General features: G+C 39.0%; 1 protein-coding gene across 6 annotated transcripts in view; it reads right to left on the bottom strand.

Annotated features, from left to right (window-relative positions):
- MTUS1 (microtubule associated scaffold protein 1) overlaps nucleotides 1-15,581 on the bottom strand; it is a 124,515-nt gene that overhangs the window by 104,462 nt on the left and 4,472 nt on the right. The gene's annotated exons all lie outside the window — the stretch shown is intronic.

The following is a 15,581-nucleotide window of genomic DNA, read 5'->3' as shown; positions in this document are numbered from 1 at the left end:
GGAGGAATTCATCTCTGCTCACACACGCATGGGTGTAAATCAGAATCCACAGCATTTTTAATGTCCCTGTTTGTCTAATTGCTTAAGCAGATTCAGCTTGACACATTTTTCCAGACCTGCTGGTTGGAGATGTCAGACCACTGTGCTATGGGTTAACCCTGTCTGGCTGTGTGGGACCCCTGACACTGGTCACAGTTTCCACTGCAACTCTTTCAGCATCTTAAACACTATTACACTTCCTCACACTCACTTTTCACCTTTCAGTCCCATTAAGATGGGGGGGGGGGGGGGGGAGTTTAATCTAGGCTTTCTGAAAGAGGAATGTTACCAGTGCTACTCTACAGTAAGAGCAAGCCACAGGTAAAGATAGGAGAGTTGGGTGTGAGGGAAGGAAATCCAGGCATGAAATTAAAAATAATTCATGCTTTCCTCCACCTCCATTTCAGAGTTGGAGTGGAGGACACTAAAGATAAAATCTAAAAATTGTCAAATAACCTATGAAAGAGTATTACAAGTTTATTAGAAATAAAATCTAAGAGATTACTGTTGCACTACAATCCTTCAAAAGCTACTTCCAAAATTTTGTTAGAAACAACTAGTATTCTTATTTAACAGAGACCCATATGCAGATCTGTGACTGCCACATTCAGCCTTTCCCTCCTGCATCCCTGTTTTGCTAAGAAAGGCAAAACGCACAGTAGAGCTAAAAGCTAAGCTGAAGCCATGGCTACCCATTTGCTTGACCCAAGTCCCCCGAAACACCAGAGGAGAATGGTATCAAACTAAAAAAAAAAACCAAACAAACAAACAAAAAAAACCCACAGTTACCAGTTTGGCCTGTGCCTGTAGGTGACTCTGTACTTGAGCACTGGATGCTTCTTTGTAGGTTGGTTAGTTTTGACTACAGTCCAGCTCTATTAAGTTACAGAGTACTTTATTTCAGATTTCCCCCTGGCCACCTATGCCCATTCTCTACCACCCCCTAAAATGACAGTCTCTTCTCCCTTAACTTCTCCTCATTTATCCTGGCATCTCTTGAATTTTATCCAAGTGGATTTTCCATCTACAAGCTATTGCCTATTAAGTTATTCTTCCCTAAACCCAAGCTAGAAAAGCCACATGCAAATTAACATGGAGCAGGGGGGAGGGAGGGGAGAAGGTGGAAAAAAAAAAAAAAGAAAGAAAAAGAAAAACAGACAACCTGCAAATGGATCCCATTGCAATGTTCCTTTACAGCAAAGCTCACAGGCTCATGCCTGTCATTTAAATGTTTGTACAGTGCTTAGTACACACTGCAATCCATTCCATGATTATCTTCCATCTCTGACACCGTATCTTTGTGCTATTAAAACATATCTCAGTACCGATCACCTAGTTTACTTTCCGGGAGACCTCTGTACTCTAAGTCCTATATTAACTTCCCGTCCTCAACAGACCAAGACGGCTGCACTCAAGTGGCTTCAACGGCTGCTCGAATGATCATGCTCCAGATTACTGGGAACACAAAAATGTCACTAAGCATAGCCATAATCCCAGATTCCCCATTTTAAGAACTGCAACTTGATTGTTCTTCCCAAGCTTTAATAGAAAATGGCATATTATACTAGTTCTGCCAACGTGTCAACCAGGCTTCCAGGAAATAATGTGTCAGCAACATATGGAAACTACTTGCAGGGGTTTTTTTTTTGGCATCTCTCTCTCAGCCTGGCATGTTTTTAGCATTAGTTGTGGAAGCCACTAATACTTCTGTTTTAGCTGTTAAATTTAAAACACCAGGGAACATTAAATCAATGACAGTATATGGCTATCTTCTATACAAGTTACCAAACCTCCCTCACAAAGATGATCAGCCTCCATATAATTGTCTTAACTAAAAGGTTTACTTGGGGCTATGTTTAGGCATGTAACTTCAGAAACTACAAGTAATCTTATTATCCACTAGGCAGCAAGGAATAAACAGCAGGAGTCACAAAAAAGTAAGATTCTGTACTCATGGAATAATGAAATTCTAAGCAAAGCATTTGGAAAGTTATTTGGAATACAGCAGCATCTCGTACTGAAAGAGACATGGGGGAAACACCACAAACTGCTTAACCCTAGTCATCAAAACACAGGCCTTTTAAGAGAGATGAATGGAGACTGAGTTAGATTAGCCATCAAAAGCTCTGCTCAGTGGCATACACCAGAACACAAGCAGTGAGTAAAATTAAGGAAAAAAACCCTAAATGCCAAACTAAGAGTTCTCTCATGAGATATTAACTTTCAAAGATCAATTCAGCCATGCAGCTCTAACAGGCTCATCTTAGTGACTTTTTTTTTCCAGGCTAAAGAATTTTCCTTAGACAGTCTGCCAACAGTGCATCAAAAACTCACTGTATGCTAGCTATACATTGTAGTGACAAATTTGTCAGGCACTTCACAAATTTGAGCGATGATACAAAGAGGCAAAGAGTGGCAAAGAGGCATTTTGTGTAACACTTCATACTTTTATTTTTTTTTTATTCCAGTAGGAGACAGGAGTTCTGTTCAAAGTGAGGAACTGGTGTGCGCATCCAGGTCTGGCACAAAAGGAGGCTGGGCTTCTTAAACTTCCCATTCTCTTACTTAGTGACTTCCAGAGAGCCCGATCAGCCAGAAGACAAGGAAACCAGGAAATCCCATAATGGGTGGTTGGAGGAGCAGGAGGGGAAACTTAACTTTAAATTTGAGAAATCTGAAGGTCAAAAAATTCCCTTTATAAATGTAATATTAAGTATGTTATTCCAAGAAAAGTTTAAAGCTGAACAGTCTTGAATACTTAAAAACGCAAGCTAGTATTTTCATAAAGCTGCAGACTGCCATGCTTCAAATATGGAACAGGAGACAAACTTACTCCACAGAAACAGCGTGCCCAAGAGTTTTTGCAGGCTGCCACCCATGCTCTCTGCACAGGGCTGGAAAGGGAGTTGGATGTTCAGAGCATACAGTGAGCAGGTATTAGTGTGGGGGAGCATCGCACCTGCACTTCAAGTCTCCGAAATACAAACAAACACAGGTGTTTCTTTTCCTTTCACCATACTTCATAAGTTATGACAAACAGCTACTCTATAAGACAATTTTATGTTAAAAAGTCTGCAGAACAGCATGGATCAACCCAACTTCAACCTACCTTTGGATAGCCCAAAGAAAGAGTCATTTGGGGGAAAAGTGTATCATATTGCAACATGTCAAGTAATTATTCATTTTTGCCCTAACAAAACTAATAGCTCTCCCTCCCTTTTTTTAAGCAACACAAACCACAGTCTCTTATTCCTGTCTGCTACAGGCAAGGAAAGAACATCAGGCTATCAGAAAGCTGAGCTGGAGACTCTCCTCTACTCAGTTTAACCACACCATAGATTTACCTTAGAAGATCATAACATGCTATTACACCTATTTACTGTAGCCTTTTCAACTAATTCAGCATTGCAGGAGAACAAAAAAAACAACAAAACAAACAAACAAAACAAACATCCACCTAGGATACACAAGCTATGTAAAACAATGTTACAGTTACCTTCAGAAACTGAAAGTATTTCTTTCCTCAGGGTATATAAGAATTGAAATAAACATAAATGAATACATTTTAACAAAGTCACTTTAAACTTGAAATTATGACAGCTCTATTAAGAGCTCCACTGTAACATGTTCATCATTCAAATTAAGACATTCGAGCACCACATGCTCACTGCCAGTGTTTTAAACACAGGCATACCATTGGCTTTGAGCACACACATTTAGAGCTGGAGTTAAAAATTTCAGAAGAATTGCTCTTTCTGAAGGAGAAGTATCTTCTTTTAGTCTATTTCATTCATTCATTCAATTCAATGACTTTTTCAAGCTATAAGAAATGGAACTAAGTTGAAGTCTCTTAGAAGTCCACAGCATCAGAGAAAGTAAACTAAAATGCTCTAATACTTCTAAAATCTTCACTGGCATGGCAACCAAAACCCATCTAGTCATCTTAAAAAGTCATTTAACAGCTCAAGTACAAGCAAGATGACTTAAATATTAACTTAAATATGCTGGATGGACAACTAAATGTCAACAGATAAGTGCAATTCTCAAACTCAAATTCCATCTAGATATTGATATTCCACCCATATATAGATGGAATTTGAGTTTGTTGAGAACTGAAATTAAAGCAGCAGAAATACAGTAAGCAGAAGTTATCATAAGCAGCTTCCTTATATAAAAAGTTACAAATCTAAGGTATAATATGCATAAGGTGTATTATCTTGGTGATACGTAAGTATTACGAGACATGATGTAATTACCTTCCATTATAAATAAGAACTGATAATGAATCTTCGTTAAAAGACGACAAAGAATATCAACTACTCACCTTGTCCTACAGAGCAATACATAAAATTCTTATACTACCAAAACAGCCTTTTACAGATGTTAGATAACTGCTCTCTCAGGGAACATCAACTCTTTAAGCTAGCTCATGTCCCTAGAAAACATGATTCTTTACCAGTGACCTTTGTAGTATTAAAGTGCCTCAACATGTCAAACTTTAGTAACTAATTTAGCAAATTCAAGCCTCTTTCTGTGCTTGAAAAAGCTGTGCAGAAGTTATCTGTATGGCAATATGCTTCAAACTCAGTTTAACAGACAGCAGACTGCAATTTCAGTAAGTGAGCAGGAGAAAAAAGTAATATGGGAAAAGCTGAAACTTTGACCAATACAAAGCTTGTTATTGAGGTTGTATCTCACTCCTCCAGGTACTGGTTCACAGTTCAATGCATTACCATCAGGAAAAAATGTTCAAGAAACAAAGTTTCATTCATTCATTTCTCAAAGCAGAGAAGGAAGTAAAGTTTTAGAAGGAACTAAGAATATATCTATCCGATAGGGAGGATGTCCAATTTGAAAGAGATGCCTCAAGCACCCCAGGCATTCTCCAACCACACCTTCACAGGGTGCTAACTCTTGCTGCTACCTAGCATAGAAGACAGAACAGGATACATTAAGCATAGCCCTCTGACAATCATGTACCACCAGCACCACCAAATTAAAAATATCACTGGGTGATGTCTGTACATGAAGGACATCCCTCCCTAACTGTACTTAACGTGCCATCACCTCACCAATACCTGACCTTCCTGTTTCACTATTCAAAGAAGTTGTTACTGCTTGGTCATGACATTAAGGATTTCTTTCAAAAACTAGAGTGTTCAGATACTGCTGCTCTTCAAGGTATGCACATGATTCAACGCTGAGCCATGGACAGATGTTTCTCCTTTGTTACTCCCTTCTCCCTCACCAGGATTAGCGTGCTTCCACTCTATTCGAGCATAGCCCAGTCACGACTACGTGACCACCAACCAGTACGTTCCCTCCCTTCCTCCTCCTCTCAGAGCACAAATCCACATCTCTGTTTTACCCATTCATACATATTCTGCCAAGTTGCGTGCCTTCCTCTGACAGATTTCTCATTAAGTGTTTGCCTAGTGCTTTCAATACTACAGTCTTTTCCTTGACTGAGGAAGGCTCTCAGATAACACTGCTGCAGCAAACAACATGGCAACAATGGACAGAGATTTCTATAAACTTTAGAGAGTTGAACCAACAGCCTGAACATACCATTCTCCTTCATCCCATTTAACACACAAGGATTAGAAAAAAAGATTCTTCATTTTAAAAGGAATGTATAATAAAGTTTTTATTAAAAGCTTTTCTAGCTGGGCTATTTAGGGTCTTGGTTCTAGGCCAAAACACAGAAGATAGTTTTATTCTCCACCTGTGAAGTACTCTATAGTAAACTCTGATTTCTATCTGTAATTGGATCTTGCCTTTTCCTCTGAACCACCAGCATATGACCTGAACAGAGCGCGTGGTCAATCAAAAGCATGTCTGCCTCCCCCTCAACAATATCAATTTATTTATTAAGATTCCTGTCATTACCACCTGGCCACCCTTAGACTGTGACAGCTGAACCCTCATTGCCTAGTAACAGTTCCCTAGTTGCTATATTTTTACAATTCCTTTTGAACGTTCAGATTCAAACCATTTCTTTACAATACAGTTCTACTGAAGAGTCGTTAACAAATAATACATGTGAATACCTTGTTAGGTTGATTATTTACAGTCTACATTCAGAAGTTTCCTGAGGTACCATTTTTGTTTGGTAAGTCATTAGAAGGAAAAAAAAAAAATCACTGGATCCATTCAAATAGCTTGTGCCAATGGCATTGGCTTTTTGCTAGGAGACTGTTTTCTAAAGAAAATAGTATGAATGGATTGATATCACAGGCAACTTAAACATTTCATATCATAAAACTGAATCTCAGTTCTCATGCACTATTTCTAAAATTATCTTTGCAACTGAACAGAAAATTATCCCAAGAGTATCTACAAAGTACACAAGAGCTCTACTTCAAGTAATTTTGAATTAAGTTGAGCTTTTAAAAAACCCTTTTACTGACTTCTACCTCAATAACTTCACATCTTTCACCCAAAGAACAGCTAAAATAGTGCTGGTAAATCGTATTTCTCAGGAGGTAGGACAGGAAGTCACACAGCTATTTAAGTAGAATTTTATTCCATTTGTAATGAATTCCCCAAATAAATTCAAGGATAATAGAGAAGAAAAAGTAGTTCATATTACTTTCAGAGTTAGAGCAGTCATGCTGCTCACATGAGTATGCTTTTTGGCACTGTATATAGCTCATATCCATTGACTTGGACACCACCCTTTTAGGCCACATAAATCACATTATAATATGCGATGTGTTAATTCTGTGCTGATCATTTGCAGTATCTTTCCTTTCTTTAGGATAAGCAAACATAAGCTCAAGTAATTAACTCTAACAGTAGCCCAGAGTGTATTTCATTTCCATGCTTGAAATACAAATACCATATAACTGAATCAGAGTTAAACAAACTACCAGTTATCTGGGAAGTGACTGCGAGCTTAAATAATATTTATTTTAGAGGCTTGGAGTTATGGCATTTATAGATATTTTCACTTAGTATCTATCACTAAGTGTCAGGTTTCACATCTTCTAGGCATATTGAAAAATTCACATACTTGTATAACTTGAACATAAAAATTGAAAAGTATGAAGCAAGATGATGAAAGCAAACCGTCTCTCTGCCCAGCCAGTCTTATCTCAGCACTCCTTGGGCACTGCATCATTCCCTCAAGCACAGAGGCCATCCAGCCTAACACCAACACAGCATGAATGCAACCAAGCTGCTAAGAGCAGATAATTGGCGTGCTTGGCAGAAAACCTGGGTTTGCATCATCTGGCACAGCAGCCAGGAAAAACTCCCCCAAGAGGGATACTTTTAGCAGCGTTCCTGGTCAACGTGAGGTCAGAGTGAGACTGGATTAGAGATGCAGTCCCAGGGTCAAAGCTCCCGCTTCTCTTCCGGGGTGGGCAACACAGCCCTCTGGATTTACGTAAAGAACATTAGAAATCTGAACAATTTCAGTCCAGTTGCTTTGGCTTTCTTCTTTATTTTCCATTTCAAGTCCTAAGTACCCAGATTCCCAAAAGTAAGTTTGACCTTTACACTCAAACTGTTACTTAGCCTTGGCATTCCACTCCAAACAAAAGAGAACCAAAAATAAAGTTACTTAAAATTAGCAAGTTACCCAGTTTTCAACAAGTTTAAAATTCCTACATATAGATCTATATCTTTTAGAATTGTTTTTACTAGAGTCTACACTGGCTGGTCTATGCTGGATTTAGGCCTATGGATGATTGCTTCTATTTCATCTAAAAATTTCAGACACTATCTGTAAAAGTTCTGTTCCCCTCAACTAAAAAAGAAATAAATAAATAAAAATCAATAGTCCTCCTTTAGGATGCCCTTGTCCAGGATTAGCCTTAAATTCCAGTCTTTGAAGTTACCAGGTCATTGCATTATTGAACAATTTTTTTTTTTTTGGTGACCCAGGGAACTGTTTGATTCTCAGCGTTAAGCACATGCTGTTCTACTTAAGTGGCAACATGCCAAATCTATTTAAATATTTAAACATTAACCTCAAAGTTACTGGTTTGTAGAAAAGCAGCCATTATTCCAGAGAGATTAAAGTTGTTTCCTGGTCAGTATCTTGCATACAAAGGCCATTTTGCCATTTTCTGAAAGGGATTTCTAGAAGAACTGAAGAGCATGGAAAAGCTGGTAGAGTATTCATAACAGTTTCAATGACAGTTTTTCCTTTGGAAGTATGGACACAAGCATGTTATGTGGCATTTTCCTTTTCTGACACTTTAGTAATCTGTGGTGTTTAAAATGCTTATGTATCACATCAGTAAAGCAAAAAGGGTTTGAGGCATTTCACAGGCATGCCTTCTTTTGGTTATCCTACATCAAAAAAACAGGTACTAAACAGCAATAACCAGCATTTTCCATGAATACCTAGAAGTCAAAATAAAGCAAACATTACATATTTCCCTGTGATAATGAGAAAAATAGTGTATGTAAGAGCTTGGAGGGGTAGGGGAACACCAACCTCATATCTTTGCTTAAGAAACAAATACCAGATACCTAAAAATGGAATGAACAAGCACGGGGTTGCTGCTTCCCCTTCTTAATAGCTTGCACAATTACTCCATCATCCAACGATATCTTAAGGCAAAAGAGTTTGAACTTCCCATTTAAAATCTGTCCAAAATGGTGATTCTCTAAACAAAAAAACAAAACAAAAAAGCAACAACCACAAACCACAGTGTGCTGAAAGGCCATTAACATCGAAGACATTCAATGACCAGCACCTTTGTGCAGTATTACAATAGTTCACTCCAAAAGATTTTCTTTTTTTTTTTTTTTTTTGAAGTGCTTACTCAGGTATACAGCCATTTAATTGGGCGGGGGGTGCAAAGAGAAGAGGAGGGAAGGAGGCAAAAGGTGACTTTTTAAACAGTTTTGTAAACTACCTTCTGCTGTCTGGAGACCATGATTAGTCCAGCAGATTAAGAAACCTACTGTTCTACAGTATCTGGCCATACTGAAGTTTGAAAAGCATAAAACTAGTTTTGTGTGAAGCCGCTGTTGGCTATCAAGAACATACTGCAACAGATTTTTTTTTTTTCCCTTAAACCCCTTTTCCCCCCACCTTTTTCCAAGAACAAAGTTCTGTGCTGCCCCTCTACAAGAAGCTGGCACTCACTGTGCAGTTTATAAATAAGCAAGCAGCATGTAATAGTAGCTTTACTCTGACATGAATCTGTTATAAACAAGCTCTAAATATAACTTACATGAATACTATGGAATGACCTCTACAGAACCAGACTCCTTTTATCAATGATATGCATCCACTAAAGATAACAGATTAAAAAGACTGATCCTGAAGTCCACCACAGCTTACATATTGTCTTCAGTAAGAAAGCTAAACAACTGAAAATATGTGAAGGCCTCTGACTGTGTGACCTCGTAGAAGACAAAGCTTCCTCCCCCACTTAACACTGAAAATAACCCATTTAAAAAAAAAAAAATATCCACAGACTTGCTATATTTAGAAGACAACTTACCTACAGTGTGCCTCACATGCGAGGAAGTGCCAGAGGCCTGCCTACATGGCAAGCCGTACAGAAGAAGTGTCCAGCACTCTGCTGGAGGGGCTGCTCTAACTCCTGCAGTTCATTAACCTCACTCTTCTCTAATGGGTCTGGAGTATGTTAAAGTTACTCCTCTTCCGATTCCACAGTAACACAAAAAGGGCATTTTCACAAATGCATGCTTGTGACTACGTATTACTATACAGCAAGGACTACACACCAACACAACAGCGCAGTGACCTGCAGTACATGATATTTCAGCTTACAAGAGACACTGGACACAGTGGAAAGATAACTGGACCCAGAAGGAAAGAATTAGAGTACTGAAAGCCACGAAGCCAGGACAGGTGGAAAAAGCCACAGGCTTAAAAGAATCCAGGGACCAAGACAGTGGGAGGCCAACTGAGACTGCAGGCATCACTGCTAAGTACAGGAAACATCCAGCTGAAAGGCTACAAGGCAAGTAAGGAAGCTGCCAATCCAATAATGAAAAATGCACATGCAATACCTTTCTTTCTAAAGCAATGGCTAAAGCTGCAATACCTTTTTCAGTAGGGGCAGCTTTTAGCAAGACTTCAGAAGGTCCAGTGATCCTAGATGATTCCTCATCTAGGAAGCTGAAGACAACTGCTATTCAACTCTCACTTTGCAATTAAGCTATTAAATGTTCAAGCCCGCTGAAATTTGGAACCAGATTTAGTAACATCTTAAGTGTTGAGATACGGCAGTATTAGAGTAGAAAGGCATAACGAAATGCTACTTATGCACAATAAAACCATTGTCAGGCCTATGAGAAACGTAAGAGACATGCTTTACAGTATTTGACTTTGGAGTAGACTTGCTGAGTAGCAAGACACTACCACATCACATCCATGGCACACAAAACCAAGTTCAGGATAAGGAAAGAAAGGCAAGGATGAGTCCTAACCTAACAGAAACAACTCAGTTATCTTGATTTGTGTGTTCAAGTCAGAAACAAACTTTTACCACTTGCCGCATACATTGTTAACAAAGTGCAGGACCAAAAGCCTTTACAAATCTACTGAGAAAACAGTCAAGTCCACGAAGTTTGTACCACTTGGTGTTAGAACATGAAGGAGCTATAAAGGGTGAAGGAACCTTGTGTAAACCAATACTCTGCATGGCTCTAAATGAGTATCCAAAGCTATTACATGAGTTTGTGCAGAGCAAGAGCATCTATTCTGCAACTACAGATTCTAGCACACTACAACAAGTAAGCTCCCTAACTGCTTGGCAAACCTCTGCCGTGCTTCTAGTCAGGTACTGCCAGTGCAAATGCCTAAAGGCAACCAGCTGCCTAGGGCCACCAACCTAGGCTGACTGCAGAACCAGCTATTATCTCCTGGCATCAAGAGCGGCTGATTACATTATTACAGTAGAATGCGACACCCAGACAATTCAATTTCATAATACTCACCTATAACAACAATTCCTGAACATATGCACTACACAGGAGATCTGTGGCTCTGAGACACTTTTATACTGTGAAGCAAGAACATTAAGGACACACACAGACCACAAGACCTGAAAAGAATTCCTTCCATTTAGGAAAAGCTTGCAAGGGAAGAATTCCAGCAAGCCACCTGTAAATACAAACTCAACAAGAAGCTGTTTGTCTGTAACCAAGCATCAAATAAGAACACATTCACTGCATCCAAGTACTCCTCAGAAAGACAATGATGGCAAATTCATTAAATTGAGCCACATGTTTTGTGATAGGCTGTTCTATGAAATAGGTATCACATCAGCAGATTTTCTTCATGTTGCTGATGGCAGTTGCTCAATAACTACAGACCTGAAGAGGATACGGTTTTATGAAGAATAAAGATGGTCCATGCCTCTATACACAGCTTGAGAGATAAAAGCATCCTAAGTTTAGCTTCTATCACTAGATGAGAAATCAAGCAAGTGTACAAAATAACACTCTTTTTAGAGAAAACCTGTAGTAACATCTAGCTCCTATGCTGTGAACTTACATCTGAAGTACACCTGTGATATGGACAGTACATACATATGCTCTCTACTGCACATTTGTAGTGGGGCAGTCTGAAGCAGTGAGATGTCTAGATCATACTATGTGACAACAGAAAAAAACACCAAATTTCTTCAGACATCTTCTCCTAGATGTCTAAAATCCAATAAAAATACAAAGTCAGCATTAAAGATTGCCAAAAGATGATTTGCAGAGGTGAAATTGGCAGACAAGCTGTGCTTAGATAGTACTGCAGTAGTGGAATTTATTATAGGCTTTCCCAGATTAGATAATAGTCAAGAACAGAGTAATGGTTTTAAGATCCTAGGCTACTGATGGGAGGAAAGCAATACCCAGCACACAAATCGAATGAGAGGATGCCACAACAGACAGCCTACTTAAGGTACCAAGAACCACTAAGTCTGTACATCCCGAAGGGGCCTGCATCATATGGCCATAAACGAGCAATATCAAAGGTAAGGGTTATGCTACTATGCAACACAGACTCAGCAGGGATGGCATCAGTGGGAAACTCTTCCCATGCATAGGCAGGGCCAAAGAAACCACAGAGCATCAGGAGCTTCAGCTGCAGGTTAGAAGTAATAACTTCTACACAACTGCTATCCAAAAGGTGGAAAGGAGCAGAACAAAGACAAGCATCCCTTTTTCTTCTTCCCTAAACAGTAACAAGACGACGCTGCTTTGAACACGAGTGTGTTTGCAAGACTGAAAGCTGCTAAGCCTCTCAGAGAGCATCATGAAGGCCACATTCAAAGATGGAGTAAGCACAGCCTGATTTCAACTAGCAAATCTACAAAGATAATGAACGGGACAGGAATACCTGCAGCAAATGGCACAGAACCGAAGAGAAAGATGCACGGCATTAGAGAAAACAGGGAGTCTTTGTCAAGCATGCAAATGCAGTTGCACAATCTTTACAGACGCTTTTCTAAACAGTTTAGATCTCTGTGCTGAATAACAGTATGAATAACAGTATATTTCAGTGGTAATTTCTTAAACTAACTGGCCAAGATCACTTTTTAAATCTGTCAATGTGCTTAACCCATAATCCCAGTAAAAAAGATGCAAGATCTTTAATAAGAGTTTCTAATTTTACCTTCCGTAATACAGAAATCCTAATATTACATACACATTGTTGCAAAAATTAGTTATTAGAACAATTGGTCCTTTCAACCTAGTAGTTTTCAGTTCTTTTGAGCTTTTTTAATTACCAGCTTCTCCACCAATACAAGTCAGTTTCCAGCGAGAACTGGGGTGACGGATCAAAATAGACCTGTTTATTTTTCATGACTGAAGATTAATGGCCTATTTAATTCCAGTTTCTGGGATAATTATAGACTCATTTAACTGACAAAAGAGCACTTACTATAAACCATATTTTCCAAAAAGCAAGACTTTTCAGATTGTTAACCCCAAACAGCGAAGTGTTCAAATATGAGCCAAAGCAGTGCAAATCAGCGCAAATCAGCAGGAGGTTTACCAAACATTTAAATAAATTCTAGTAATTAAGATGTAAGAGCAGTCCATGCTATGTGACAAGTCAAGCTATGGCAAAGGAAGGGTTTAATCCCCAAGTGACATCATATCGCATATGACATAATACTCCCCAAAGCACTGCCTGTGGCAGTAATGACTGTCAACATCTTTTAAAGCAAATTTCAACCGATCCTGTGATTCTTGTTGAAAGAAGACCATAGAAATTCAAGAAAAGGACAGTGTTCTGACATTGCTTAAGAAGGCTTTACACTGACTGATGATTTAAATGTTGATTACAAAAAATCCTAATATAGAAATGCATATAAGCATATTGCTTTTGTTTATACAGCAGCATCTCACAAAAGCAATGACCCTACCTCACTGTACTTCCAAAAGTTCATGGTTAATGAGCTTGCCATAAACTGTATTTTTACTAAACCACTTAAAGGCAGGGCAGACACTTAAGGGAAAACCACCAATATGGAATACTGCAGCTACAGAAAAGTGACAAGCAAAACCACATGGAATTGAAAACTTTGGAAGTAACTGAATAAACAAGATAAAACCCACAATAATTAGGTCCAATCTGACAGATTCCAATCAAACAATCCTTCATAGTTCTCCAAAACAGGACACTCAGTAATGACCAGTGGCATACGTAGCTATTGTTCAACAAACTGGAAGCATTACCGAGCAAAGGGCAACTTGGGTTACCAAAACTCCAGTAAGTTTGAGATAAAGCTAGTACAGAGAGAATTCCAAATTTACAGATTACATATGCTGCTTTTCTGCAGAATAATTATTCATGAAGCTATTTGTGCTTCATTTGGGGGAGGGGAGGCCGCCTTTCCTACTAATTTTTTCCAGGGAAAAAAATGGAAGATCTCTTCCTCAAGCTAAAAGCCATTCTAAGGACATTTGATACATCATTCAGCTGGATGAAAGGAAAGGCAGGTCAAAGAGGAGGCAACTAAACTCACAGTGAGTGTATGAAAAATTCTGATGGCAAGAATCAGCATTCTGAGAACAGCACAGCACCTACAGACAGAGCTAGAGTCTGTATGTAGCCTGGAACCACACTGAAAAGCTATGACCCTGTACACAGACAGGATGATTTATCAGTTCAATATAATTTTAGCAGCAAGGGGCACCAACAGCTTTAAGATCAATTTGCTTGAATCTCTCATCTTCCATCTGAAAGAATGTACTACCAAAAACTGAAATTTGGTACGAGTGTTGAGTTCTACAACAACCCTTGCCTATAGACCTGTAAAAGGCTCAAGCCATTCCAATTCAAGCTAGTTCTTTCCTAGGAACAAAGTCATCTGCAAGGGTACCCAAAACAGGTTACAGTATCTCCATCCTTGAATGTTTCAAGAATCAGCTGGACTACTGGCATCAGCCACAGGTAAGCTGATCTAGTAGTGGCAGTAGTCGTACTTCAACCTAGAGGTTGGACTAGGTGACCTCCAAAAGCCCCTCCCAGTCAACTTTTCGTAATTCTGTAAATTAAGGTATTTGTTAAAGCAATACACACATTCGCAAAAAAGTATTCTGCAATCACCTCCTGGCCTCTCTTTTAAAGCCATGTTGCTGGCAATTCAAGTATCTCTAGTAACCACAGTTTGCATGGGAAATATTTCACTACAGCTAAAACATTTGAATCAGATATTAAAAACAAGCCCTCAAACTTCATCCAAGAATTGATCACTACTGTAGACTAAGCATACTGTGCATAAATCACTGTCAGGGACATCTTCCATCTGTATCTCCAGTTTCAAACTAGTCTCACTTCATTATCCTGAAAGACTACATCTATCTTACCTCTAGATTTCTCAAAGAGTAGCAGCATCTGGCTCACTAGGAACACAGGGGTAAAACATCGAGTAAAATAAAAAAGGTACATCACATTTATTTTGAGAACAGGAAAACAAATGAACAAGCTGATAAACAAGTCCCCATTATTGCTTCATGGTAGCTTATTCATCTGCCCATACTCCTTACCACAACTCTATCAGATTGTACGTTGACATACATGTTAGAAAGCAGACATAGACAGGAACTTTCATTTCAGTGTCACATAGCTAGAGTTCTCCAACTCCTCTAGAATGATGTTCCAGCAAAATCCTCAGATTTTTCACATTATTCGGACAAGATGGATTGCTGCAACTCATTATACTGAGGATATGACCAGCCAGTACCTCTCTCCAGGAACCGCAGCTACAACTCAAACAGGCAACGACCAGAGTTGAAACAGAGGTCTAATGCTCCCACACCAAATGCTCACACTCATTCAAGAGCACTAACTATCATACTCAGTCAAAAATGATCATTAAAAGCATTTTTTGGCCAATCATGTTAATTTACTATCGAAGTTGACCTCACAAAAGAAAAAAAGATAACCATTTCAAAGATCACTCCCTGCAAGGCCTCGCAACCCTTTGGTGCAATCAAACACAACTAACAAATCCAGAACGCACAGTATGGACATCGTACATTGCCAAGAAATCAGGGAAAACAGAGCTGCTTAACACAGCTATTAGTAATAGCTCCTGTTT

Source organism: Dromaius novaehollandiae, chromosome 4 (genome assembly GCF_036370855.1).
Source record: "Dromaius novaehollandiae isolate bDroNov1 chromosome 4, bDroNov1.hap1, whole genome shotgun sequence".
Taxonomy (NCBI): domain Eukaryota; kingdom Metazoa; phylum Chordata; class Aves; order Casuariiformes; family Dromaiidae; genus Dromaius; species Dromaius novaehollandiae.
This window is presented reverse-complemented; position numbering and strand designations above follow the sequence as displayed.